The 14,227-nt window shown below is 48.1% G+C and overlaps 1 long non-coding RNA gene across 1 annotated transcript; it reads left to right on the forward strand.

The window, feature by feature from the left end:
- Positions 1-9,391: 9,391 nt before the first annotated feature.
- LOC121850443 lies at positions 9,392-11,876 on the forward strand. Its single transcript, XR_006085608.1, has 3 exons — positions 9,392-9,575; positions 10,376-10,506; positions 11,802-11,876. It is a non-coding gene; the product is annotated as an uncharacterized LOC121850443 (long non-coding RNA).
- Positions 11,877-14,227: the final 2,351 nt, after the last annotated feature.

Consider the following 14,227-nt stretch of genomic DNA (forward strand, 5'->3'; position numbering starts at 1 on the left):
CGCTGGACAGTTGGGTCGGGACCCGAGCAGGAGGGAGATGGTCAGGGTGAGGGGAGGGAGGGAGGAGGGGGTAGAGAGTCGAGAGGGGAGGTGAAGGCACGGTTGAAGAGAAACCCCTATTAATGCTACTCCATGAGTGTCCAGCAGGAGGCAGTATGCTCCTGTGATATCTCCTCACCACTGCCTCTGCTCACTGCCTCCCTCAGTGTGGCACAAACAAGACAAAGCTCCGCTGCTCGGCTCAGTGGGGATTACCTCTGGGCAAGGCTTGACCTCAGTGGAGGGTAACATTGCCCTCTGCAGGTATCGCGTCCTTGCCAACCCCGCTGAGCCCCGCCATCGCAGTAACTGACCACGGGTACTGTCCGCACAGCTTTAATCATTCGCAACTCACGGAGAGAGAGGGAGGTGCTGGGGTGTGAAAGGTGTATGTGAGGGTGAGAGTCTTGAAATCAACCCTTGAACACTCAGAAACATACAGTATGGAACAATTAGCATTAAAACAACAGTAAAACTTGCAATTAAAACAAACAGTTTGAATCACAGCAATTCCTCTGGAATACAAAGCTGGTGTTTCTGACATTCTGGATGTTTATACAGATACAGTAGTTCCATATTTCTCCTGTTCTCTGTGAGAATTGAATTGAACTTTCAGCCACTACGCCGCGAAACTCTGGAACTCTCTTCCTCTAGACCTCCACGTTGTCCCTTCCTTCCCCATCTTCAGGTCACGCCTGAGGTCCTTCCTATTCGACCGTACCTACGGTCACCTCCCCCTCCCCCCAGCTCGACGTCGTGCTCCGCCACCGTCAGGCTCTCTGGGACGCTGCACTGCGTGAGGAGGCGCTGTATAAATAAATGCAAGTTGTTGTTCTTGAACGCTCACTTGTCCAGGTCTGGAAGCAGCTCCTCCATCTCCAGCCACCAGGTGGCAGCGACAGCTCGATACAATGGCGGTGGCCCTTGTGACCGTCAGTGGGTGTCAGAGAGGATTAATAATAATAATAATCCTTGCATTTGATATAGCGCTTTTCACGTCGGGAGGACGTCCCAAAGCGCTTCACAGAACACACTGTAAAGTGAATTGACTGTATATTTGTGGGCGAACGCGGCAGCCAATTGCGCACAGCAATGTCCCACAAACAGTCGTAGATTGAAAATGATCAATTTATTATTGTTTTTTGTTTTGGAGGGATTATTATTGGGCGTTAGACAGGGAAAACCGGCAGGGTCCATGCTGCCCAACACCAGCGCTGCCTCCCCTTCCCCACACACAGGGTGCCAGGACTCACTGTCACAGGCTCACACATGACGAGAGGCTGAGGGCAGTGGCAGTGTGTGAAATGGTACAAAAATCAGTGAAGGAGAGTGTTGATGACACTGCCTTGTCGGTAGGACTTTGGTCTGACACGCACGGAAACCAATCCCAATGCTTAAGAGTATCCAAACCAAACTGAGAGTTCCGCGCATCCCACCTACACATGGAAGTTCTGTGTATTTGAATGGAATTCTCACTGTGTCCCCAGAGGGACGCTTCCTGCTTATACCTAATTCCATGGGCGCGGGTTGGTGAGAGACAAGACTTGGGGACCCCAGAGTATGCGTTGGGGTAACTGTTGGATTCTATCCCGCTAAAACCACGTAGCTTCCCATTGAAATCCTCTGGGAGAGAGAGCACATACTCTATTCCAAACAAACAAACTATACATGTGTGCAAATCTCAACAACAACAACTTGTACTTATATAGCGCCCTCCACGCAGGGTAGCGTCTCAGAGCGCTTAACAGTGGCGGAGCCTGACTCCGAGCCGGGGGGAGCTGGCCATAAGCATGGTCAAACAGGAAAGTTTTCAGGCGGGACTTGAAAGAGTGGAGAGAGGGGGGTAAGGCGGAGGGATTGAGGGAGAGTGTTCCAGAGTTTTGGGGTGTAGTGGCTGAAAGCGCGACCTTCGATGGTGGGGCGGAGGGTGCGAGGGACAAGCAGGAAGCTTGGTGCCAGTCAAGCGGAGCTGCCGGATGGTGGAGTGGGGAGTGAGGAGGTCGGAGAGGTAGGCCCTGTTTGGATATTTGGCATTCTCGCAGAGTATTTTACACAGCAGTTTCCATGTCGTCACAGGATTCACTGTAACATGTGTGTTTGGTTTTACCTAAATCCACTACCTGGTCTGCCCGCACTGCCTCTCTGTGTGGTCTCTCTCCCAGTTTCACCACCTCTCTGTGTGAAGTAAACAGAAGCAGTGTTGTGAAGTTCCTATTTCTCGTTGGGGCCCTGATCTCCGCTCAGCACGTCAGCTTGTTCAACACCAGACGGGGGTTGGGGTGCCCCACACACCATCACTAGAGATAGCGAGCGGGCCTGACCAAGCTGCGGAATAATAATTATTGTGTTTATCCAGCGCCTCTCATGTTGGGAGGATCTCTCAAAGCACTTCACAGGATTTATGTAGTAATAATAATAATCCTTAATAATAATCCTTGCATCTTCAAGATGTCTCAAAGGAAGGGACCTCTGACAATACAGCACATTCCAAGCACTGCATTGGAGCGTCAGAGGGTCTTCATGGGCGACCTGAAAATGGGAAGGAGGGGGCGAGGCAAAGGGAGTTGAGGGAGGGAGTTCCAAGGTTTTGGGACGTAGTGGCTGAAGACATGGTGGAGCGGAGGATTCAGGGGACACAGAGGAGGCCAGACCCAGTAGAGTGGAAGCAGCTGGCACTGCTGTGGGGAGAGAGGAAGTTAGAAAGATAGGGGTTGCCAAGGAATGGAGGGATTTGAACACTAGAGTGAGGAACTTGAAGTTGATCTGCTCTGTGACAGGGAGCCAGTGGAGTTTGGCAATGACTGGAGTAATCAGGATATGAAGTTTGATGTGGATGAGAATGCGAGTGGCGGAGTTTTGAATGAGCTGAATTTTGTGAATAGTGGAGGAGGGGAGACCAGCGAGGAGGGCGTTAGAGTAGTCCATCCGAGAGGTGACAAAGGTGACAGGGGCTTCAGCAGCGTTTGGGTGAGGTATTGTCGGAGCCGGGCAATGTGGCGGAAGTGGTAGAAAGCGGTGCTGGTCAGGCACCAGATGTTAGGGAGGAAGGATAACCGCGAATCGAATCTGGCGCCTAAGTTGCGCACGGGTTCAGCGTGTTTTAAGGACAGGTCTGGTAGGTTGAGGAAGTCGGAACCGTGGGAGAGAAGACGTCGGCAGGAGGCAAAGAGTATGGCTTCCGTCTTGTTGACATTTAACTGCAGGAAATTTGCACTCATCCTGCTCTTGATGTCCAACAGGCAAGCTGACAGAACTGGGGACTGGGGGTCGCAGCTGGAGGTGGAAAAGTAGAATTGAGTGTTATCTGCATACGTGTGAAAGTTAACCCCGTGTCTGCAGATGACTTCACTGAGAGGAAGCATATAAATGAGGACGAGAAGGGGGCCAAGGATGGATCCTTGGGGTATCTACCCCACAGGTGACCGGGTGGAAGCGAGAAGAAAAGCCATTTGCAGAAATGTAGCGCTGGTGGTGTCTGTCAGGGGAGCACAGGACTGAACTCTTTTGAGGGAAGAGGTAATGTTTGCAGATAGCTGCTATCTTGCATTATCCACGCCTCCTTTTATTGCAGAAAAAGCTGAACCTCTGTCAATGTTTAACAGGTTTCCGAGGCTCCTTTTACAATAACAATCTCTTTGCTGGTTTTGACGACAGGAGGATGGCCGGGTGTCGGGGTCATTCGGGATCCTCTTGCCCTGGAAGTAAAATCCTGCTTTTGATCCTAACCTTTTAATAATAATAATCCTTGCATTTGGTTTAGCGTCTTATCACCTTGTCGATAATAATAATAATAATAATAATAATAATAATCCTTTGCCTCCTTCAAGACCCGTCTAAATAGTTTCCTCTTTGATCGTGCATTCGGCCAACCTCATCCTCCTCACCTCACTTGATGGCAACCTCTACCTCGGATGCAAACCCTGAACTGTCCAGTGCTTTGGGACGTCCTCCCGACGTGAAAGGAACTTTATCGTAAATTTGTTGTTGTTGTCAAGATATCTAAAAGCACTTCACAGGATGTACAGTGCCGTGCAGTGTAGTGACTGTGTATTTTGTGGGTGAAATGCATTCTGCCTTCCTCCACCTCCCCAACATTGCCCAGCTCCACCACTGTCTCTCCCCTCAGGCCACCAAGACCCTCACCCACGAATTAATGATGTTGAGGCTCAAATACGTTATCTCCCTGCTTGCGGCTCTTCCCAACTCTTTCCGCCACAAGCTGCAGATTATTCAGAATTTTGAAGCTCATGTCCTCTGCTGTACCAAGCTCCATGACCCTATCAATCCCCACCCTCGCCTGGCTCCACTGGCTCCCCAGCCTCCAGAGGATTGACTTTAAGATCCTTGCCCTCATTGGTCTTGCTCCTCCCTACCTCTGTGCCCTACTAAAATCTTACCAACTGTCCACAACCACCGCTCAGCGTGCACTGGCCTGCTCCACATCCTCCGTCCGGTCCTCTTCACCATCAGTGTTGGAGCTTTCAGCTTCTCTGCCCAATCCTCTGGAACTCCACCCCAGAGTCCCTTCAGCTCACCCTTCTCTTGCCGCCTTCAAGGCCTGTCTTAAGACCCTCCTCTTTGACTGTTCCTTCGGTCATCTTCTCACCCCCACCCTCTACCCCTCTTTGATTCCAACCAACGGCCTGGGTGCAAACATTGCCTGCCTCCACCACTACCTCTCTTCTTGGGCTGTCACCTCCAGGCTAAACAACACCAACTCTCTGCTCGTTGGACTACCCGCCTCTTCCCTACTCAAGCTCGTGTCCTTTAAGAACGGCACCTGCAACAATGCAGCACCATCACAGATATGGCTGTAACCTGGGGAGTGGCATAGCCAGGTGCTGCCGGGGGTGATGTCCTACAGTAACTGACCCGGGAATTCTGCGATCGGCCACTGAAGGTACTTCTTATGAAGGAATACCATAAATCAGACTCCAGTGCTAAATAGACCTCTCTCTTCATCCAAACCAATCTTGTGATTGTGTGATTCTCACTCTTGATCACTGTCCAGTGCCCCCCACACCCACCCCTATGGACAGGGAGGTGTTTGTGGTTGTGAATCTCCACCCCCCTTTAGTTAGATGATCTGCTCTCCCAGTGTCCAGACTCACGTGTGACAAATAATAGCGTTCCACAGCACCAGTGGCTGTGAGCAGGAAAGAAGGTGACCTGACCGGCCACTGAGTGGTCTCTACCCTTTGTAGACAATTCCTCACTCAGGCTGATTCCTCAATTCTCCAGCATCTACAACTTAAAGGCAAAATGGTCTCACGGGCTGAGAGCAGGTGGTTTGGTGCTAAAAATTGGTTTGTAAATCTCAAAGTTGGGGTTGAACCCACAATGTTCAGATTTAACAGTGAGAGTGCAGAATCCAGGCTGAGATCTCCAATAGGATAAGATCAGGAAAAGATCAAACTGCCTGAAGGATCTTCATCCAAACCAATCTGGTGTATCTGGTGTGTCGGTGTGGCTCACTTATTCAGTGGCTTGCACATTGTCAGGCGTGGGTCACAGCTTGACCAACACTGAGCAGAAGCTGGGGGAAGGGATGTCTGAGAGCAATCAGAGAGGGAGGGCTTCAATTGGAAGGAACTTGGAAGGGCAGACCAGACATTGGGGGCAGGGATTGTTTGCACTCAGTTCCTGTTAACCCTCCAAGCCACAGCCCTAAAGGGCTTCCTGCTGCTAGTCCAGCTAAGACTAGCAGCAGGAAGGCTTGCCAGACAGCAATATCAATGGCAAGCTATGCGGCTTTAGCTGGTTAGACTCCAGCAGTTACCCCACCGCACACTCTGGGGTCCCGAAGTCTTGGCTCTTGCCAACCTGCGATTTGGATACTCTTAAGCATGGTGATGGTTTCCACATGTTCAGACACCCAGCTGACCAAAAACAAAAATGAAGACGTTACAGAAGCCACTAGAAAGTCTCCTCCGCAAACAAACACGGCTCCTCAATGGCAGCAGCCTTATCCAGGGAAAGGGTGGCCAAATAAAGCAGAAGGTTGTTAGTTTGATCCACACTCGGTGCTTTTACCTGATCTCAGCTGAGATGCTCAAAGGGGTGCAATGGATTCCAACATCCAGCCAATTCCTGCTCATTATCCTGTCAGTCAGGTGGGATGTCCAGGTCCCAGATAAAATTGGTCACTCGCTTTGTGGCTGTTTGTGAGGTTTTGCTGTACATAAATTAGTTGCTGTGTTTACAATAGCAACAAATTATATTTACACAGTGCCTTTCATATTGGGAGGACATCCCAAGGTGCTGGACAGTGAAGGATTTGTATCCAAGCTGGGGATTGGATTCAAGAGGGATGGAGGGCAAGGGGAAGGGTGGTGGGGGTGGGGGCTCAGCAGGGAAGCTAACCAAAGGCATGGTCATAGAGGAAGGTCTTGAAATGGACCTTGAACGAAACAAAGGAAGGGATGAGGTAAAGGGACTCCAGGATAGAATTTCAGAGGGTGGAAGCATAAAGGCTGAAGACCTGACCCTCGATAGTGGGGCGGGCAGGGCGGGGACATGAAGCAGGCTGAGTGGAGGGAGCGGGCAGGTTGGTAAGATTTTAGCAGGTTGCAGAGGTAAGGTGGGGCAAGACTGTTGAAAGCTTTCATCCTTTGGGTGAGACGTTAAACCGAGATCCCATCTGCCTGTTCGGGTGGACATTAAAGATCCCAGGGCACTATTCATTATTCCACAGACCTGTTCAGGGTTACGGCTCAGACAGTATTTATGCAGAACGTTGACTCAGGAAATGAACTAGAGGGAGTGGAGCTGACTAATCTATAACAAGGGGGGCATAATCTTAAAATTGGAGCTAGGCCATTTAGAAGTGAAATCAGGAGGAAGTTTTTCACACAAAGGGTAATGGAAATCTAAAACTCTCTCCCGCAAAAGGCAGTGGATGCTGGATCCATTCAAATTTTTATGACTGAGGTGGATAGATATTTGTTAGGTCAGAGTATCAAAGGATAGGGGGCAAGGACGTGTAATTGGAGTTGAGGTACAGATCAGCCATCATCTTATAGAATGGCGGAACAGACTCAAGGGGCTGAATGGCTTAGTCCTGTTCCTTTGCTCTCAGGGGCAGATTGCGTGTGGATGAGGCAGGTGGATAGCTCGACAGTTCTTGTTTTGCCTATGATATCCCGTTTTACATGAATGTGAGAATGTGTCTGTGACCGCAGATAACCTGCTGGAACTTTAATGCACGATTGGTGTTGGTGAGTAACAGGAGTTTTACTCTGGTAAAACCCCACACTCTGGAACTCCATCCCCGTGCCTTTGGTCTCCCTCCCACCTCTCTGCCTCCCCTCACCCCTACACCACCCCTCCCCCATGCTCGGGGCCCGACACCTGACTGTTCAGCGCTTTGGGACGTCCTCCCGACGTGAAAAGCGCTCTACAAATGTCATTTTGTTGTTGTTGTTGTATAAATGTGCTTCTCTCCCTGTGTTAGTTTGTACACCGGCATCCTGGAGAAACAGGAGAAGGACCATGTCCAGAAGTGGCTGCCTCTGGCAATCTTCAGCTCCCCACTGAGCCTCCAGCAGACTCACTTCCAGATCAGGGTCTGCTTCCTGAACAGTACACCATGTGCCTTACAGTGGGCCATCACCAATGAAGAGTCCAGCAACGGGGCTCTCTGTGGGCCAGTGCAACCGTTCGACTCCAGTGGAAATAAGAGAGACACTTTTCTGGTCCTCGGGTATTTATCTGAAGGTATTATCTTGTCTTTGAAATTACATTTTCCCTGTCCAATCTACCAGGGAGTCCAAAATAGTTTGTCTACAAAATACACAGTCACTGCAGTTACCGAGAGGGAACAAGACAAGTCAGGCCAGCGCACTTGAGAAAACATCTGGAGAAAAAACAAAGTACATCAATTAAGGGTTTTAAAATTATAAAAGGGTTTGATTAGGTTAACTTAAATAGGATGTTTCCCTTGGTTGGGAGTCTGGAACCTGGGGACACAAGAATAAGACAGGGACTTGGGGAAGCTAAAAGAGAATTTAGGAGGAACTACTTCACCTAGAGGGTAGTGAGATTGTGGAACTCGCTGCCTTAGGTGGTGGTTGAACCAGATTGTGTAGATGCATTCAAGAGAATAGAAGGGTGTGGAAGGGAGGGAGGAGTGGGTGGAGCATAAACACCAACATGGACTGGTTGGGCCGAAAGGGCTGTTTCCATGCTGTACATCTTTGTAAACTTAAAATAATAAAACTCACACTGAGATACCAGGGAATAACTCAGAGATATAACTTGTGGTGACTTCCCTGGAGGATTCCCTTCATCTCTAGGATGTTTGTGGTTATGAGGAGCTGGTCCCCAGGTGCAGGAACTCTCTGCTGCTGGGATGTACAGCTCAGTGCACAGCCCTGTGCCCCAGCACAGTGATACCAAGAGGCAGTGGCGGAGCCGAGCGATTGGTTGCATTGGATGTTCGGATGAAGAAGGCCCTTTGGGCCATATGATCTCATCCTTCGAGAACACTCACCCTACTGTCCTCCCCTCACAGCATCAAGCTGTTTCTTAAGACTATAGCATCCCAGCCCCAATCACTCGATCATGTAAACTCCTCCAGCTGTTAATTTCACTCTCTGGAAATGCTTCCTGGTGGCTCCCCTTAATTCTCTTTCAACCCCCTCCCCCTGACGGTCCTGTTTTGTCAAGCTGCAATAATGCCTCAGTGTAATAATGAACCATAATTATCATCAACACAGGCATCTGCTCAATGGCAGGAAGTCTTGTGGGTTCAAGCCGCGTGTTGGGACTTGGAGTCACATAGTGTAAGCTGACACTCCAATGCAATGCTGGGGGATGCTGCATTGTCGGAGGTGCCGTCCTTCAGATGGGACATTAAACCAAGGTCCCATCTGCCTGTTCAAGTAGATATTAAAGATCCATGGCACTATTCAAAAAGAGAAGGAAGTTTCTCTCTCCCGGTACCCTGGCCAAAAATCCCCCAAATAAAATAGGTCACTCACTTTATGGCTGTTTATGGGACACTGCTGTGCAAACCATCTGCTGTGTTTCACCCACAAAATATAGAGTCAATGCACTTTACAGTATATTCAGTATATTCTCAACAATGTGATAAGGCATTATATCAAATACAATCATTATTATTATTGCAGAAGTCTGAGAGTCGATCACTCTGGTGTTTCAGCAGAGACTTGACTTCCTGTAAAATCCAGTGTACAGCTCACTTCAGTGTATCTGTGAACCTAATAACATCCCCTCCTACACACCAGAGCCTAAAGTGCCATTCTTTAAGTTGTATAAAAGTGCAAGTCCCGAACATGATTTCACAGTGTGTAAATGTGAGACCAGATATGAATAGGAATTCATTTGCACAGTATAAAAATAACAGGAGGTTTGTTAACCAGCATGATTGAAACAGAATCTATTCTCTGATTTCTTGTGTTTGCTTCCCCTCAGGCTGGAAGAAGGTGGAGGAGAGTGCAAGCCAGTCAGTCCTGTTTCTGCACATCTGGCACAGAAAGTGTTCTTTCCGATCTTTCTGTTTCAAGAAGAAAATGGTGAGTATTTCTGACTTGCGATCTAGCCAGGAGGGGAAGTGACTTCCATTTCTCTGTTGGATAAACACAATCTTTGCTGTAAAGTCTGTAGTTACACCACCGGCGGTTGGACCTTCAGCTTTTCTGCCCCCACCCTCTGGAACTCCATCCCAGAATCCTTCCGCCTCGCCTCCTCCGTTGCCTCCTTCTAGGTCTGTTTCAAGACTGTCCCCCTTAATTTGCTTTCAGCCATACTCCCACCTCCCCTCCACCCTCTCAATTGCAAACCCCAGCTCGGGTGCAAACTCTTAACTGTCCTGGAACGTTCCCAGTGACGTGAAAAGCGCTGTATAAATGCAATTTGCGGTTGTTGTTACAATCTCTAATGTTTTCTTTACTTTGTTTTCACACATGATTTCAACTGCCCTCCTTGGGGGGAGCTAAGCAGGGACTGAATTAGCACTGAAATAATGTGCATGACAACGGAATAGCAGAATCCAGTTGATCCTCTGTGGCAGTCTCGGATCCTGAACCTGGCAGGTCCTCAGTACTCGGAAAAGGACCAGCCAGCCTGGCTTGATGGCTCGACACAGAGGAGCCCACAAACTCTTCTCATTTCCTCTCACATCATCACTTCGTCTGATGTTTTCTCAGTCACTGAACTACTGTAATTATTACCGGAATGAGAAGCCTCATCTGTTTATTTGCAGGACTTGTAGATTTATACAGTTACTCAAAACTGGACTGGAGGATATTTGGAAGATATTGTACCCTATGATCATTTCTCTTCCTTCTCTCTACTTTCCCTCTGTTACAAACAGAATGAAATTTCAGACCAGGAATCCCGTGAAATCAACCACAACAACAAGATTACATTTGTATAGTGCCTTTCACGTTGGGAGGACGTCCCAAGACACTGGAATCATTGCGACCATGCACAACCTACCAAACGGTATGTATTCCAACAAGCACTCTGTTTCTGTTTGTGACACACGGATGTTTCCCAACATGTTGTGTTCCTGTGATTGACACTGAAGCTCACTGCGGGGCTGACCGGCAGCCTGACTCAGCCTGGTTGGGACTTTGAGCTCACAGTCGTGGCTAACACTCCAGTGCAATATGTCCTCCCGATGTGAAAGGCGCTATACAAACGTAATCTTGTTGTATATTGTCAAAGGTGTTGTCTTTCAAGCCGAGCTGCTGTAGCTGTTACTGTAAGATCCCAACGTGCCCGTTCAGGTGGACATTACCATTGTATTCAGAAAGAGAAGAGGTTTCTCTCGGTGTCCTCACTAGTAAGCCTTCCAATTAATCAGTTATTCACATGGTTGTTTTGGGAAACTTGTTGTCCGCAAATTGGCTGCAATGTTTTCCTGCAAGAAACAGTCACTACGCTTGACAGCAATTACTTGGAAGTGCTGTGAGATGCGCTGATATTTGAACTGTTATAAAAAAAATTCTTTATAAGTAGTTATTCCGGTTGGGAGTGTACAGACCCTCACCCCCACACTGCCCCGGGCTCCGGGATGGAAATCTCAGGGCAAAATGAGCAACCAACCGAGGCGAATAAATGTAAACACATGTACATTTAAAAAAATGTTTGGTTGAAAATGCAGGTTTTTATGTTTGTAAATCAGTGGAGAAGATTATCAAGGGACAACTTCACCAACAATACAGCACACCGCCAGCACTGCACTGGAATGTCAGCCTAAACTGTCCTCAATGTGGGGCTTGAAACCACAATCTTCTAATCCGGAGATGAGTGCTGACTGAGCCAGACTGACAGGTCCAATTGTTGCTCACTGACTGAGATCAGCCGTGTCTGCCTGGTACTCTCGCCTCCGAGTCAGAAGGCTGCGGGTTCAAGCCCCACGTCGGGACTTGAAATCACATGGTCTAAGTTGACACTGCGATGCAGCGCTGGGGATGTGTTGCGTTGTCGGTGGTGCTGTGCTTCGGATGAACATTCCATTGGCTAAACCAAACCGAGATGCTAAATTCGAAAAGAGAAGGGAGTTTCTCTGGGTGTCTTGGCCAACAATCCCCCAAACAACAATTGGTCACCCACTTCATGGATATTTGTGGGGCATTGCTGTATGCAAGCTGGTTGCCGCGTTTCCCCCCCACCTTCTCAGTGAACCCACTTTACAGTGTATCCTGTGAAGCGCTTTGACAAGCCACGATGATGCGATAAAGCGCTATGTCAAATGCAAGGATTATTATTATCTTTTTTTCCATTGGGTTTAGGGTCTGGAAGATCGAATAAACAGAGATCCTTCATTTCCACACCACAAACACAGAGAGTGTCCCTGTCAAAGTCCCGTGAATAAATTGCAAGAGGTGAGTGCAATAACAACAAGAACTTACATTTGCACAGCGCCTTTCAAATTAGGAGGTGATCCCAAGGAGTGTAGGGGTCACTCTCCAGCGAGAAGCACTGAATACTCTACACCACGCTAACCACAGCCATTAACATTGTCCTCAAAAACACAGCCCGAGTCTGGCAGGTATCTCAGCTCGGAGATTGACTGACAGAGATAATCGGGCGCTGGCCTGGTTTGCATAAAATGCCACCTAAAATAACTTGGGTGTGGTTTTTTTATAAAGGTAATGGAGTGGAAAGAGATGAAGGGAAGACTAGAAATCATTTCCATTAAGTAGAAAGGAATGAAAGAGCATTGACTCATTATTGAATACATTAGTGTTTGTCGTAGCACAAACACGATAACCAATTTACTGCAGTAGGTGCACCTGAACACACATTGACAGAGGTATGACTGGGTCCACTCTGCTTTCAGACTGTGTCTGATTCTCTGGGGCATTTTGTTAACAAGGGACGTGTTTGTCGATGGATTGTTGTAATCACGTCATTCCCCTGTGGCAATCTCCATAGTCCAGGCTGAACTGAGCAGGTCCACAGTACTCCCTAATGGGTACGGTGGTCCTAGCTGGACAAGCAGTGGGAAAACTTGCCACAGTGCTCTCAATGGCAAGCTGTGTGGTTTTAGTTTTAGTAATAATCTGAGGGCTGAGGTGAAAGACTGGTCCCTCACTGATTCCTCTATTTACTGTATTTACACTCTCGTCTGATTGATTGATCTGCACGCTGCAGTCTTCTTCATAACCCAAATATCAGAGTCAGTCAGTGAGGGGAGGCACCGGGTTTAGGTTTAAAATGACTTGTTGAAGTGGAACGGTGCGACCAGGAGAGAGAGTGAGGGTGGGTGAGGGAGAGCGGGTGACTGTGTGACAGTGGGGTGGGGGGGGTTTGAGAGGGTGATGGGTTGAGGTAATATGCGGTAATGTTGGCCAGGACATAGGAAGATACTTCCTTCTTCTTTCAAAAAGTGCCATTGGATCTTTTAAGTCCACCTGACCAGACAGACAGGGCCTCGGTATGACATCTCATCTAAAGGTTGTTGCCTCTGATGATTCAACAACAGTAACTTGCATTTATACAGCGCCTTCATGCAGGGTAGTGTCTGGCTGCAGCACACCCTCAGCGGGGCAGCGGCTCAGCCTAGGCTAGAGCTCAAATCTCAACGTGGAGTTTGAACCCACAACCTTCAGACTCCGAGGAAAGCATGTGCCAGACTGAGACCATTGGGTTAGAATGATGAAGGCTGTTTCTCAGAGAATGGAAAGAATTGGTATCAGCCTGACTTCAGTGGAGCCAAAGCTGATAACTGACAGCAATAAAAGCCCATTAGTGTTTAAACAAATTAACTAAATACATAATCTAAACTACCGAAACTGTCCAACAAGCTAAGCATTTATGTACTCTGATAAACAAGGTCTCTCCCTCCCCCCATGACTAGGTGAACGTTCAATACGGTTATTCTGTTTGTAGATAATTGTAGATGATGGACTTTCTTACTCTAATACAGTGTGTCACAATCAGGTCTGACTGCAGCCTATTAACTGCCCTTTGCACAAGTGTTCACTGAGCAATTTACAGACACAGCATGGGGTTCAAAGAGGGAGCAGACAGAGACTCAGAAAGAGAGAGGAACTCGGACAGAGAGCAAGGGTCTCAGAGAGACAGAGACTCAGAGAGAGAGACTCTGTGGGGGGGCGGGGGGACTCAGACACACAGAGAGCGAGAGAGTAAGAGAGCCAGATAAAGATAAAGTCAACAAGAGACAGAAAGTAAATGCAAAGAGAGAGATAAAGTCAGAGATATAGAAAGATAATCAGTAAGAGAAAGAGAATGTCAAAAAATAACATTACATTTGTATAGCGCCTTTCACATCAGGACATCCCAAAAAAGAGAAAATCAGAGAGATAGAAAGTTAAGAGTTAGAAAAAGGAGAGCGAGTAGTGGAGAGGAAGTTAGACGGTCAGAGAGAGAGAGAGAGAGAGAAAACAAAGCAGGAAGTGAGCTGGTACAAGATGTTTCTTGGACCAACGGACAAATCTTGACTGCACCTGACAGGAATTCCTTACAAAGGGCATTGAGACATTTCAGGTGTCAACTCAAACGCAAGCATTATTGTCAATATATCCTCAGCCAAAACCCACACAAGCACACACACTGCCCCAGGGCTCGCTGGGCAGCAATCAGAAACAGAAACCAGAGACCAAGCGGATTGCTTTTGGTAACTAACCCCAGTTCAAGGCCAACTGTGACAGCTTTTCACAAGCCAGTGGCAAGTTACCTCAGCAGGAAAGGT

The sequence above is a fragment of the Callorhinchus milii genome, unplaced genomic scaffold (genome assembly GCF_018977255.1).
Source record: "Callorhinchus milii isolate IMCB2004 unplaced genomic scaffold, IMCB_Cmil_1.0 Scaffold19, whole genome shotgun sequence".
Lineage (NCBI taxonomy): Eukaryota > Metazoa > Chordata > Chondrichthyes > Chimaeriformes > Callorhinchidae > Callorhinchus > Callorhinchus milii.